Consider the following 14,831-nt stretch of genomic DNA (forward strand, 5'->3'; position numbering starts at 1 on the left):
TCTCAGTGGAATTCACGAGGCAAAACTTTGCTGAAATTATAACCTCGCCCCCACTTCGCCACTTCAACATCAAACATTTGGAAGCATCAATCACCGAGCTCTCCCTCTGAACCTGGGCGACGCGCAAAACGAACCTCGGGAGTTGTGACCCCGCACGAACATGCAAATCTCCCATTTTTAACGTTGACTTCTTTGCAAACGACTTCGTTGTCTTTCAATAAATGGAAATACTTCACACATTTGAATAAAAGATTGTGCTCTCCTTCAGTGGCGCAAAATTTGACTGTTCCATGAGTTTGCCGCACGCCCTTGGTAGGATGATGCTGATATTGCGATCACTGTCTGTGGAAACGCAGACACTTGTCTGAATTTCTTCTGCTGTTAGGCTTTTTGTTCACGTATGGGAAAGTCAGAAGAGTTTTTCTCTTTATTTTTTCTGCCCCCCTAATCAGTCTTTTGACAACAAACACAGTCATTGTTTGGGGTGCAGAAAGCACAAACGGTGTGTGAATGTGTCACCTGGATTGCTTGTGAAATCCCCGCCCTCTTTGATTTTTCTTTCTTCTTCTTCTTCTTCTTCTTCTTTTAAATAGACTCTGAATGTGGAGCAGTCAGTTAAGGACATGTCCAGACAGGACGGTGTGTTGGGCGGGGAAGGGACGGGACTTGGAGCTCCTCAGCGTCTCCTTGGAGTTAAGAGAATCAGCTCCTTGAATCCAGCCGCACTAAAACAGAGGACGGAGCGGGGAGGACACCCGAGATCAAATCTGTTGATGAATCTCAGCATTCATCGTGAGGTGAAGACTTCCAGGGGCCAAGACATAGAGAAGCAGATGCGTTGGGGCTCGACAATGGAGAAGGGCCACATTTTTAAATGTGTTTATGAATATTTCTGTTATTTTATGGCTGAAATAACAGCCATACTGATGAGGGAAAAACGTTTCTTTTTTTGTCAGTACTGCCGTTGCAAGTTTACTTCTGTTTCAGTTTGAGATGCACCAATCAAACAGCCAGAGATGGGGAATCGGCCGATTTTTACACGATCGGCTCTGAAGAGATTTGATTTCTTTTCCTTCTGTTCAAACCCATCTAATGGTAGAACTCCTATCATTTTAAGTCTTTAAATACATCAACCAGGAGCATGTTCTGTGATGCACCTTTCAGGAATGAATATATGTTGGGAGAATCTGGTTCTCTAAACTTCTGTAGATTTCAGAACTGCAGCTCGTGTCAAATGACAAGAAACCTAAGTTGTTGTTTTTTCTCTCTCCTCTCTTTTTCCTCTTACAAAAAAAAACCAAGAAAAAGTATCAATTAAAATCAGAACCTGAAGTTCAGAGCTCAAAGAAAGCCGATAATTCGCGTAGGTCAGTAAAAGTCCGAATGGTGGATTTCTCGGTCTGTCTTTGTAGAGAATTCTGTGAGTGAAGCGTTGCGCACGTCTGTTTTCGGCGAGTTAAAGACAGGGCACAGAACAAGGGGGGAAAAAAGCAAAGATAAGAGTCACACCAGCCTTTCTACATTCTCAGTCTAGTCAATGTTGGGAGGCTCTAATAAAAAGCCACCATGTGCCAATTGAGCGCCTACAATTAACAGATTAGAGTGATAAAGAGGTTGCATGGCTGCGAGGCACAAGGCCGCCTCCCCGGGCCCTCAGGGCTCCATGATGGGCAGGAGCAGGAGGAGAGGAGGAGGTGTGAGGCTGAACCGCTGATGAAGGGCCAAGATAATCTCTTCCTCCTCCCTACATCCCCACCTCCACCCCCCCAAAACCCCTCTTCCTCCTCCACTCCCTCCACCCCCATCACCTCCCCTCTTCCTAGCCACCCCACCCCAATCCCTAGCACTCCGTGCCCTGAAGCACCTTTTGCAAATACCTGCTCAATATTCCAGTTTGGCGGCGGCGGTGGTGGAGGGATTGGGGGTGTTGGGGGGAGGGTCGGGGGGGGGGGGGGCGCAGCAGCAGTGGTGGTGATGGGGCATGTGGTGTGTCTGCAGAGGGGAGATACAACACACAAAAAAGCAGCTTGAAACAAAAAGCGGAACATCTGCTAAAGCGATTGCGGGGTAAATATGTTTGACAATTATTGTTTACAGTGACAGTGGTAACAGTTTCAACACCAAAATCAAAACCCCGCCATTTATCCATTTGCAGTGAAACAGATGGGCCTGCAGCAATCCATTAGCAACCTGTCAAAAGCTTCATTCTCAACTTACTTTTATGTCTTCGCCTCTTCGCGGAGGAGCGGGGCGAGATGCTCTGTTTGGGAGTAATGATTATCATCTATTTACCCGTCATTAATCAGATACCTATAGCACTCATTGTGTTTATGGTTTTCTGTGTTGTTAAATTTATACTTCTTCCAGTGTTTACTGTTCAAGGCGAGCCCCCGCTCGCTCCTCCCTCCTCGCATTCACATTATTATTGTATTATTGATGGAGATGCACCCTGTCTTTCACATGAAACAGAAGTAACGATTTCTTTTTTTCTTCTCCGTCTTCTTCTTTCCACAGGTCCTGGCTTTGTTTGTCTTGCTTCGGCAGCGAGGATTTGCCGCAGTTTTGATCCGCGCTAGTCCGATAATTTGGTGATACGAATTATTAACAAGCCGCCTTCCCTCATCAGGCAGCCTGTGCTTTCACATGACCTTGACAGATCGACACAAGCTGTTATGAGCGAGCATGCAAAGTAAGAATTTGGATACTGTGATGTGAGGATCCTAATCAAATCAACTGGCAGCCGTTCTGCAACCAGAGCAGTTCAGAGCGAGACCTTTTTTTCTTTCTTTTTTTTTTTTTCCCCTGATTCAAATTATGCCCTGGAATGTAAATCATTAAAGTTTATTACATTTTAGTGTTAAGGTTTGAATTATAAGTTGTGGTTAGAGTTGGGGCAAGTTTCCAGAGAATGAATACAATGAATGAGTGCAATGTCCTGTTTGTGCTGGATAAACGTTTCCTTGAAGTTTTGTTTTTTTTTTACATTTTGTCACATTATGGCCAAAGATATAAATGCATTTTACTGAGATTTGCACTGGAAAATTTGTAGCATAATTGTTAAGTTTTTAAAAAAAAAATTTGTAGGGTAAAAAAAAAAAATATATATATATATATATAAAAATCTGAAAAGTGTGGTTTGCGTCTGAGTTCCACGACCACTTTATTACAACGCACAAAATCCTAACACTGTTGAAAGAAAGCAGTGAATCTCTGGTCAGGTGAGACGAAACTTGGTTGCTTTCAGTTTTAGACCTGCCTGCAGAACACAGTGCGCAGCAAAACAAAAGCACCATGGAATCCATGGAATGGATTACTATGGACTTTGGATTACCATAGTAATCCAAAGTCATATGCTAGAAGGGTCTAGTCAAATCCCAGATTTAAATTCAGTTGAAAATCAGTGACAATGCCCACCATCAAACTCAGAGTCTTTGCAAAAAAAAGAAGCAGCAGCAAACATGTTCTTTGCACAGAAATGGAAGGCAAAACTAGAAGAGACATGCCACGGTCAGACTTGCAGCTGCAGGTGCTTCTGCAAAGAATTGGCTGATTTGGTTGCAATCTTTTCAGATTTACATCTATTTATTTATTTATTTATTTTCGTTAAACCACCTATCGTTTACATTCCTTTTACTTCGTAATGGTGCACTGCTTTCGGCATGAAAATCCAAGTGAAAAGCTCTAGGTAGGTTTGAGGTCGCAGCATCGTAAAAATGTGAAAACGCTTTGGCGGTTGTGTCAGTCTGCACGGCTTGACGTCAGCTTGGACACGTCTGTCACTGTCTGCTTGCACATCAACAAAGACGAAGCTTTTATCTACCTCTGACCCTGCTCTCTGTTTTTATTTATTTTTGTTTTTTTGTTTTTTTCTCTCTCTGCACCGCTTTAAATATGCCCAATCAAATAACGTGTTTGGAATAATTAACCCCAGAGCCCCCATTGGTTCTAATTGGCACCTATTAGAGGTGGAGTGGGAGGGCAGGGGGAGCTCTATGATTTTTTTTTTTTTTTGATAAACACAGAGGAGAAGGAGCTGCTCTGGCAGCAGTGGTGGGCGGAGGTTTGATTGGTAAGCAAAGCGCGGGAGCGATGCATACCGGGGGTAACCAACATTTAATTATCAATGAGGTTTTCGCAACACTTTAGAGAGGCCCCGGGCACCGTTTCCTTCAGTAGTAGTAATGGGCTCTTTTTAATGGAACTTGTGTTAAACACGGAGCTGCCACTGCAAAGCTTTGGCGTTCAGCCCCGGCTCTTAGTTGTGGCTGCTTTAATTTAGGTGACTACAGGAAGAAGACAAAGCGCATTTTGGTAGAACATCGGCCCATGGAGGGAGTTAAAGCGGTGGGGGGGCTTTTCCCCCCCCAAATCAATACAGCCTGCATTTCATAGCAGTGGTGCTCACAATTTTTAGGGAACTCGTTACTTTTTACGAGCTGCATTCAATAATAGCATGCTCTTACTGTAAATATATGCTTTTTTTTTATGATGGGCATAATTTACCTACTTCCATGTTTTTTTTTTTTGTTTTTTTTTTACTGGTAAGCCGCAGCAGAGGGACCGCAGTGTTTTAAATGACGTGTGGTTGAATGTGACTCTAATATCAAACGTCACCAGCTGTCGCCACAGTCATTAATGTGGTTTCTCAGGAAGACCAGTGTGAACTTTATATGATCCATCCCTACTTTTTTTTTTTTAACCAAACAAGCTTTGCTCTATTCTGTTTTTAACTCATATATTTACGCCACAATGTTAAAAATGTTAAAATAGTATTTTGTTTAACCTTAAATTTAAAGACTGTAAAAGACGGTTTTAAGCACTTCTCGACTTACCTGCAGTAGACAAACTCTCTTGTTAGCATAACTCTAGATTTGCTATGATGCTAATGGCTACTTTGAGATGTAGCAACGCTAACGTCCTAAAATCTCTAAAACCTCTAGCCCTATTTTCTGAACCTTGAAAGTGTAGTCACTACTCCTTTGGTTGTTTTCGTTGTAGTTGGGTTTTTGTTTTGTTTTTTTCCCCGCTGAAGTCAAATATTGTTTGTGGGAAAAATGGAGTTTGGCGGTGGTGCGACAACAATTATCTTCCTGTGTGAAACATACTGAGAACAGAAGACAGAGAGCACTTCTGATCGGATTAACTAATACGACAGAAAAGCAATATAGACAAATGCTAAAGCGGTTTGAGGGAACACAACTTTAGCATGTTTAAAAAGATTTACTTCTCCGTTGGCTGAATGTCCTGACCAGAAATGCTTTCCCACTTTCTGCTCTCATGTATGTTTCACACAGAAAGGTCATACAGTATCTCAAACTGCCTCCACTTTTCATGTTAATAATCCTTAATTTCTGTGTAAATAATTGCCCATTTCAAATGTGAGCAAGGTTTAAAGGTTAAGGGGGAAAAAATGTGTTTTCATGACAACCCAATGACATTTTTTTAAACTAATTGTAAGACAGTAAGGAGTCCACTTTGGTCTTGGATTAGCCCTTATATTCAACGTACATGATCAACTAATCTGGATTTAGAGTAAATGTAGATCCAAGGGGAGTTATCTAATGCAGGTAAGATATCAGCTTCTCCCAGTGGTTCTGAATTGTAATATGTGCATGTTTCCAGAAAGGCAACAATCAGTGGTTTCTGTCATGACAGGTTTGCAGTCTTCCATGTTTTTGTTTTGTTTTGTTTTTTCTTTATTAATTGCTTTTTCAACTGTTTCTTATTCAATCTACATAAATGATTCACCAAATCAAACTACAAAGTCTTTCCAATTCACTCTTTTGTGGTTACTTGTAATTACAAAAACAGTGGATGCAAGTGAAAGTGAGCAAAGACGCATTCAGAGCTAATTCACACTTGCCCTTACATTGTACCTAATTGCAAGAACTTTTCTTAATAATTTAATCATCAGCTACACTTTAAAGCCATATTTGAAGCAAGATTTTTAGGGTCAGGTTTATTCATGTATGACTTTGGCTGAGATTTTTTTTTTTCCTTCTTCTTTTTGGGAAAGGCTGTGGCCTTCCATCCAAGGCCTCAGGCCTTTCCTTTCATTCCACTAGCACTTGCATTGGGACCAGTGCTGGGGTAAAGGGGCTTGAGGCAGAGCCAAACCCAAGTTTGACCCAGTTTCAGGGAGGGGGGCTTCTTCATAGCAGACGGCTGGAAGTCTCAGGGTAACCCTCTGTCAACACTGGCTCCTGTAATGTGGCCTAGCATGTGCCAATCAAAGCCGCCGCGATGACAAGCTCGCGATGACACGGCCATCGTCCACTCTTCTCTCTTTGCTGCCTGGACATCTCAAAGGCGAGCAAACACGCCAGTGATTATGGCATTTCAGTGTCAAGTGGCATGTTGAGTTTGGCCAAAAGCTCGAGATTGACAACCGGACAGACACCGATGTTTGTGAGCTCTCGAGAAGTTTTATTGGGGAAGGGTTGAGGGTTTTGGCACACGGGTGTCGTAGACAAACCATCACATCACATTTACACCTTTTAAAAGCTTTTTAAACAACCATGAAACAAAACTTTTCGGGGGGGTTTTTTCTTTCTTTTCCAGCTACTGTTTGCTTGACATCTTTAATCAACAAAATACTCCAAGAGAAGTTTGCGTAAACATTGACAGAGAATGTGTGTGTGTGTGTGTGTGTGTGTGTGTGTGTGTGTGTGTGTGTGTGTGTGTGTGTGTGTGTGTGTGTGTGTGTGTGTGTTTTTACATGGTCTTTCACATTTTGCAGCTGTCAGGACGGACTCCTCTTGTTTTTGGACACTTACACAAGTGCAATGGCAGTGAGAGGCAAAGAGAGATACTCTGAGAGAAGGAGGGTGGGAGGGGGGGTGGAGGGAGCAGCACATCTGACAATCCACTGGCATGAAAGTGAGCCCCTCAAGCGCACAAATTCAGAGAGAAAATTACAGTTTTGTGCGTTTGTGTCAATATGCATGTCAAAAGGTAATTGGGAAATTGTTCTGCAATGTCAAGTCCTGTTGGCAGTGTTTAGCCTGTGGTAAGATCAAAACCATTTCTTCACAGGGCTCCAAGAGGCCAAAACCAGCCTCCCTAACTCTCGCCGCCATCCAAGTCTCTGCTTTGAGCTAATAGCGGAGCTGTTTATCGTGAAGTTATTACGTTATTATCAGCTGCGCGCAGGATCTGCTGGAAATGACAGAAAACTTAATTGAACCTCTGCCCTGTCGTGACCGTTTTCTTACCTAGTGAAATTTTTATTTATTTTTTATTTTTTCAAGGCCCAAAAGATCAACTGCTGACATCATCCGTGGTGAGCTATCAAAGCAGAGCTGCCGTGAAAAAGATGCTTACAAAATGAGGAGTGACTGATCAGGGAGTTCCTCATATCATCACCTGTCATGTCTTCAAATACAGGGAAATAGGGCAGGGGGGAAAAAAATCCACAAAACCGAGGCTGTGTTGTTGCTCAGCAATGCAAGGAAGATCAAGAAGAAGGACCTTCCACATTTCAGATTTGAGAAACTTTCCTGAAATACGTATAACAATTTTGCAGAGCTTTGGAAAGTCAAAAAGTGTTTAAACTAAAGGGATGAGATAGTTCACTTTTTTCCCCCTTTTCTTAATATTTCTGTTTTTGCTTACATTATTAGTGTCGCACTTCATAAGGGTTACCATCGAGTTCAATTCCACTGCTTAAAATTACTACCTTGTTAACTTTTCAAATTAAAGAAAAGAAAAGAATTCATCTGCAAATATTATATAATCAATAAAAGAGACAGGTAAAGCATGTTTTCAGAAGTTCAATCAATCCCTAAGAAGTTTTTTTTATTATCTTTGAATCTATCATTATTGTAATAATTATTTGAGCTCTATATTTGTTTTTATTATTAAAGATACTCCCTGTTAGAATAGCTGTTTAATAAAAATGTGCATTCTGTTTGATTGCACCAAGATAATAATAATAAAGAATAAAATAATAAAATGCTCGAGAAATATTGGAAAGTAAAAGTTTCTAACATAGAATATTCCAAATTTGATTGCAGTATACTTTATATTTCTACTAAACTGACAGGGTTCTTTTTATTATTATTATTATTATTTATTATTATTATTATTATTATTATTATTATTATTATTATTATTATTATTATTGCACTTGCAAATAATACATGTTGGACAAAAAAAATGTTCCCAAACTGAGCTGTAACTAACAGGGGAAAAGAGACTGAGAAGGAAGAAAGGAGCAAGAGAGAGAGGCGGGGGGTATATACCAATCGTTAAAGGGCCGAGCCAGTGAGTTGATTAGGTTCGGGAGAGAGAGAAGCTGCTGCGGCTTTCTTCGCGCACAGACACAGTATAAGTCCTTTATCATGGGGAGGCACCGGCGTGGCCCCGAGCTATTGCTGGCCTGGAGCAAAGTACCAGGGAGAAGAGGGGAGGGGAGGGAGGGGGGAGCTGGAGGAGGAGAGGGGGGGCGGTCTGTCATCAAACTTCATAATAACGCTTGGGGTTTGCCACAGCTGCGCGGTGACCCTTTTTATTTTGCTGTGATGGAACAGATAGCTCACTATGAAATAGTGTGAAATTATCATGTCTATTAATTCGGTCAGACATCCACGACTCTCCGCTGCTTTCCCCACCGCCGCCGCCATCACCCACCTCTGTGCCTCTTTCTATCTTACTCCATCCTCTTTTTTTTTTTTTTTTTTTTTTTTTTTGTCGGGAAAATATGATTTCCCAGCAAATGTTTCATTTTACAACGGCGATTTTTCAGCGCTGATTCACATAAAGCATTTTTGCACTCCCCTCCCCCTCCCCCTCTTCCCCCTTCTGCGTTGTGTGCGTGAACAGGACATAACCAGAGGCGATACTTCGCAAACTGTTCATGCATCTACATATATAGTTTGTGTGACTTTAAAAGTTTAGAAACAATAAGAGTTATATAGGAAATTTTCAACGAAAGTTAGTTGTAATTTGCAGGGAATGCTTATCAGAGGCCAATACAGAGTACAGTCTTTATTAAGTCTCCCTATATCGTAAGCTGGCTGCCACAATAACAACACAGAAAGGCATTCTTTTTTATTTAAAAAAAAATAATAATCTGGTTTGATAAAAGAGGGTCTGGGGGCTGACGCACAGACACAGACGCACACAGAAAGAGAGTGGCAGAGCTGATTGAAATGGCGTGTGCCTGGCTGACGGGAGCCAGTGAGGGACAAAGCCCCTGCGAAGCCACGGCCACTCGAGCAATTATTCCTCCACGCTGCATTTGGATTAGTGCAATGGAAAGAAGCATATGTTTGGCCCGGGGCGACACTCCCCCCCTGGCTGACTGCAGAGGATGCAGGGAGAGACGGAGAGAGAGAGAGAGAGGAGAGAGGAAGAATGACTAAAACCAGAATATAAACTGCATTAACCGAGTGAGGAAACATTAACACAAATTTAATCCGCTCATTATTCATATATTTGGTAGGATGCAAATGGTCGTTTTTTTGTGCTTTTTTTTCATTATTATTATTATTATTTCTCAGACATCGGTACTTGCTTAGTGACGGGAGGGCAATTCCCGATGACAGCGAGAAACTGTTAACAAAAGGTTCAAAGCGTACAAAATAGACTTTAGAATATTTGCAAAGCACGTATTCTATCGAAAATCTTGCAAAAACTTAAAATAATCGAATCCTCTCGTTTAAAAAGAAAAAAAAAGTAATAATAATCCAAATTGTAGTCGACTTGCCGAGTTTGTATGTACCTATCAGGAGTTCCTTTGTTTATTCAAAGCCGCTTAATGTTTTCTAATCGATTACCTAATGTCTCAAGTAATCAAGGCCGATTTAGTGAAGTCGTTGACCTCTCGTCGCTTCAGAGTCCTGGCCCTCGGAGTGGGCAGAGGGGGCCCTCGTGGTGTCAGGAGGGGGGTCTGGGAGCCCCAAATGACGGCTGATGTCAGAGTTGAGGACAATTATCCATTTTGCGCTCCATTGAAAACTTTAAAGTCACATAATTCGATTGCACCAATAGCCGTATCAAATGTCATTTAGAGGAAGCCAGCGTCTTGTCCAAGCCACTTATTGTTAAGCCAACACTTTTTTGGGCGGGGGGGGTTGGAGAAAACGAAGTGAGGAGCTCCACTTATTTGGATACTACGTTAAAAAAGCACACTGTCAGAATTTCACCAATGAAATGCGCGCAATAGTTTCTACTTATTTTTACTTGGGTGGATGCTTTTATTTATTTTGTGAGCGTAAAACATGGAAGTTTAGCAAGTTTAACAAGACACTTAAATAAACTAGTCGAATTTAAACTGATTTTTTTTTATTTTTATTTTTATGATCACCCGACCAAAAACTGTGTTTGAGTAGAAGACATGTAAAAGACAACCAGCTCCCGAACAGCAGTATGCATTATATTAGATTCATGACAGTGAGAAGAGTTTTTGTTTTTTGGGGGGGGGTTTCTTCAGGAAAATTTAAAATGAAATATTTTATTTAGGGTTGCTTTTTTTTAATCCAATTAAATGTGTTATATATATATATATATATATATATATATATATATATATATATATATATATATATATATATATATATATATATATATATATATATATATATATATAATTAAATATATATCAAACTGTGTTTGAAATTATCCATGCTAAGTGTTTTTTAACAGGTACAGGTTAGCCCATCCGGAAGGTTTCGGATTTTCATCTAAAGCTACAGAACTGCTTTCCAGATTCCTTTAAAACTGTGAAATAGCCCTTTATCTTCGCTCCAATTGAAAGCTGAAGCAGATCCTAACTTAAGCTTTTGTATTAGCTAAAGGTTACCAAGTCATTTCATTCTCCTAGTACTTACAAATAGTTCTCATTTTGCCAGTCAACTTGTCTTTTTCTACCAAGTACCCAAAAACTCTGCCAGATCTTCTATTTAAAAGCGATAACTGAAACTTTTTCCTGTCTTACTTCAAAATAAAAGCCTCATAGGTTGTTAAGTGTGAAGCACTTCCACTTCCACATCCTGGACTAAAACAGGAATGTTTTAGTCATACATATTTTATTAATAAAATGTGTGGGATTTTGAAATAGAGAGATCACAGTAAGCATTGTCTCAATGTCATTAGCCTTAATCACACTATTAAAGTTTATTCCTAAATATTTTCTCTGACATCAGCAGCTGAGATAAGAATTGATTGGCAGAGACTGAATGGGTGATGATACTTGTTAGCAAGTTTGACTTTAGCATGAGTGCTAACACTAAACTGGGTAAAACTGGGTAAAAACTAAAAACTGTCTCTGTGTTTCTTCATCAAAATGTAACATATCACAACTGCTGTTTACATTTTGCATTGTGAACGTCAGCACCAGTTGACTGAAGTAAAGTTAGTTCAGTTCTAATTAAAGAGTTCAGGTGCAATTCGTTATCATAATAAGAAAAAAGCTAATTTTGTTATAATTTAACCATGATAGATTTTTTTTTTGTTACAACCTATTACATTAAGATGTAATAAATTAGACAACTCAAAGAGTGCAGACTCCACAATAGGTTTTGTATAAAGCACTATTAATAAACTGACCATCTGTTTGCTGTTATCTTAGACTTTGGCCCCCATCTTAGTGTTTCTCGAACATCAACATGTTTAGTCCGCCAGCAGCCTCTATCAAAACATATCTGCTCCATCAATAAGGAAAAACTTTCCAACACTATGTGGACGCTAATCCCCAGCTAAAGTAAACTTCTCTCCTCGTCCGAAAGCACCGTGCAATAAAAGAAATCACCCGACAATCCCTTAAATCTCCTTCAGCCTCAGAACCCCCTCCACCTTTTTTTTTTTTTTTTTTTTTTTTTTTTTTTTTTTGCTTAAATGTCAAGGGAAAAAAAGAAAAAATAAAAGGACAGTAGGGCTTGAGTCATATTCCAACACAGTGTCTCTGTGAGTGAAAGTGAACAGATCTGGGCCTTACTGGACAGCTTGCCCTGTATGTTCCAGTTCAGTTCCAAAAAGCACTGCCTTAAACGCGGCCAAGGTTGCAGACTGAATGCAGCGATGTTGCTATGGGGCTAATTAGGGTCCCTTCGACTACCAGTGATCTCAGCAGTATCAGCTAAACACTTCCTGACCACAGACGTTCCTCCCATGATGTGTGAAGTGGATGGGACACGTTTGATTAAGGAAGCTTTGACATGCAGAGGTTTTTCAGATGAAAAGTTGTGTATCTGTGCCAGACAGGCGCTGATCAAATGGCGTGGGAAAAAAAAAAAAAGTGAAGTAGTAGAGCGTGCGCTAATTCCTTTCTGCTCTTTGAGTCAATCATAAATGCTATTTTTTATTAATCAAAGTACACACAAAAAATCTATGCAGATAAAAGTACAGAATGCCCCTTGTTACAATAAATACCACAGTCAAATGAGTCCACTAAGCCTTCTTTACCAGAAATATAATGCAGACCTGGCCTGAGACATAAGCAAACTTTGCATTGCTTGGGGCCCTTACACATGATCCCTGAAGAGAACTTCCATATGGTGTGTGTCTTTGTCAGAGCTGTGGTAACAACACTTGTACCTTTTAACTGTTTGTAAGTAAATCAAAGATTGATAATCCTTTTTTCTCTTTCGTTTTTTTTTCTCCCCAGTGCTTGTGAATGAAATGTTCATCTTTGCTTCTACCCAGTCTGTAATAACGCTGTGTTCAATTGGTCTCAGATGCTGGAGCCCGGACATAGGAATGTCATCTAAGTTTAGCATGTTTGCAAGCAGCAAAACCAGTTGGATCTCCTAATTATGGTGGTGCTAACTACTATTTGCATTGTAAGACAATACTTATTTACATATTGTACCTTTAAACATTAAAGGTTGCTTTTTCCAAAATAAAAACAAACAAGCAAAAAAAAAAACAGCAGATCATAACTCATAACAAATGGTTCATAACTGCAGATTTCACTATGGCAGCCATTTTGGAAACTGAACTCTGACCTGCTCAGAAATTTCTGACCTTCCTAGTCAGCATTCCAAACTTCAGGGAGCTTTAGTGTTGTATTTCTGACTTCTGAGCACAAAGAGAATGCACCATAACTGGAATAGGCTTGGCAGGAAGTTGGCCCCCTTAAAGAATTGCTACTCTGGGCCTTTATATAACTTTGGTCCGGCCCTGGAAATATGTGAGGGGGCGGGGGGGGGGGAAGAGAAGGAAATATGAATAGATACTTTTTTTTTTCTCATCACAACCCTTGATGTATTTAGCTCCAAATATCCTCCAGAACATTTGATAACAACAGGCCTCACACTTATTAATTACTATACAGGAATCAGCTGTAATTGCTTTAGTTGAGACAAGCAGCGGGTATGGATTGAATTATCCATATTCAGCTGGGTATTGCTGACTGGCTCTTCAAATTTCAGACCCGCTTCTTTTGCAAATGACTTTTGCTGTGAGTCATTATTTCTTTAAGTAAAGAAGAAGAAGAAAAAAGAGGAGGTGCCTCTACCTCTACCTGTTTGAGATCAAATTAGGGGAAAATTGCATTTTTTGCTTTTTTGGTTGGAATCAGCGTAAACAAAATGGCAACAACAACAACATAACAATGAAGTAGGGGGATTTTGGATTGTATGCATTAACAAGAGCCGCACAATTACAGGCTACACACTAATAACGCGCACAAACAGCCGCCATTGTCATAGGATGGAAGTATTTCTAATGCGTTTGTTTCACCCTCAAAAACCTGTTTTCTTCAACCCCGATAAATTTATTAAGTGACATTAGCATTAATGACACACTCTTCCGTTGCCCTATAATACAAATGAGTGCAGCTTTTAATACGATTGCAACCCCCCCGCCCCCGCCCATCACCACCACCACCACCAACACACTCACATACACCCAACCCCACCCAACAACCACCTTTAAAGTGACTATTTATGCCCCTCACATCCACCATAGCAGCAGTGCAGTCTATCCCCCCCCCCACCCCACCCTCCCTCTTTTATGAGTGAGCTATTGTGCCTGAGGACAGGATCCCACACACAATCTGAGGACTGAGCCAACAAAAACAGGCCCTGACAGACAATGCCGCGCTTCACCTGCTGCGGCACTGCGCATCGCAATTATGCCAAGGACATGTACAGTTAGGCTTCAGTCACTCTCTGCCTGCCTCAGAATTAAACCCAAACCAGATAATAAATACAGCCGCTGAGCAGAGGAAGAAAGGGAGATTGGGGGATGGAGGTGTGGGGTGAGAGGGGGGGGAGGGGGGGCTCAGAGTTGCAGTGGTTTAGACAGTGAAATAGATGGGGAGGGGAGGAACGGGGTGGGGGGGGCGGAGGGGGGTTACAACGCTAGGATGCACGTTATCATCAGACGAGACTGATTCCAATCCATCTATATATACAGACAAATACCCAGACTCCAAAATGTTATGCAATGGCCCGCTCTCTGCACCAGCGAAAAAAAAAAAAAAAGGCCAAGACCCGCAACAGGACCTCGGTGAAGCGACCACAAAATTTCCAACTAAGCACCAGTTTACAGATGGAGATTCGTTAGGGAAGTCTGGCGATATACTTCTATAAAAAAAAACAACAAAAAAAAAAAAAACAGTGCAACACTGAGCGCTGATTGTTCATTGATTACACCGAGAGGCAAACAACATAACAAATATTTGATGCGCGTCTTTGAATAAGGTTCCCGCACTAAAAAAAAAAAAAAATAGCCTGCAACGACTAAACACCGCACACCAGGCCTGTGCACATCTCAGAGGGTTTTAGCTGGAGGGGTGGCGCTGCGCACTTCAAACGCGAATTTGCGCGCCCCGTTTGCTGAGTGCGATATTTCGGCCTGCGAGAGATCCGCGCTGCTCTGAACGG

General features: G+C 41.0%; 1 long non-coding RNA gene across 1 annotated transcript; it reads left to right on the plus strand.

The window, feature by feature from the left end:
• The first annotated feature begins 597 nt into the window (after positions 1–597).
• On the plus strand, positions 598–2,869 carry LOC148153348 (uncharacterized). Its single transcript, XR_015761681.1, has 2 exons — positions 598–797; positions 2,515–2,869. It is a non-coding gene; the product is annotated as an uncharacterized LOC148153348 (long non-coding RNA).
• Positions 2,870–14,831: the final 11,962 nt, after the last annotated feature.

The sequence above is a fragment of the Poecilia mexicana genome, unplaced genomic scaffold (genome assembly GCF_051168715.1).
Source record: "Poecilia mexicana isolate PSO_F unplaced genomic scaffold, ASM5116871v1 scaffold_20, whole genome shotgun sequence".
NCBI lineage: Eukaryota > Metazoa > Chordata > Actinopteri > Cyprinodontiformes > Poeciliidae > Poecilia > Poecilia mexicana.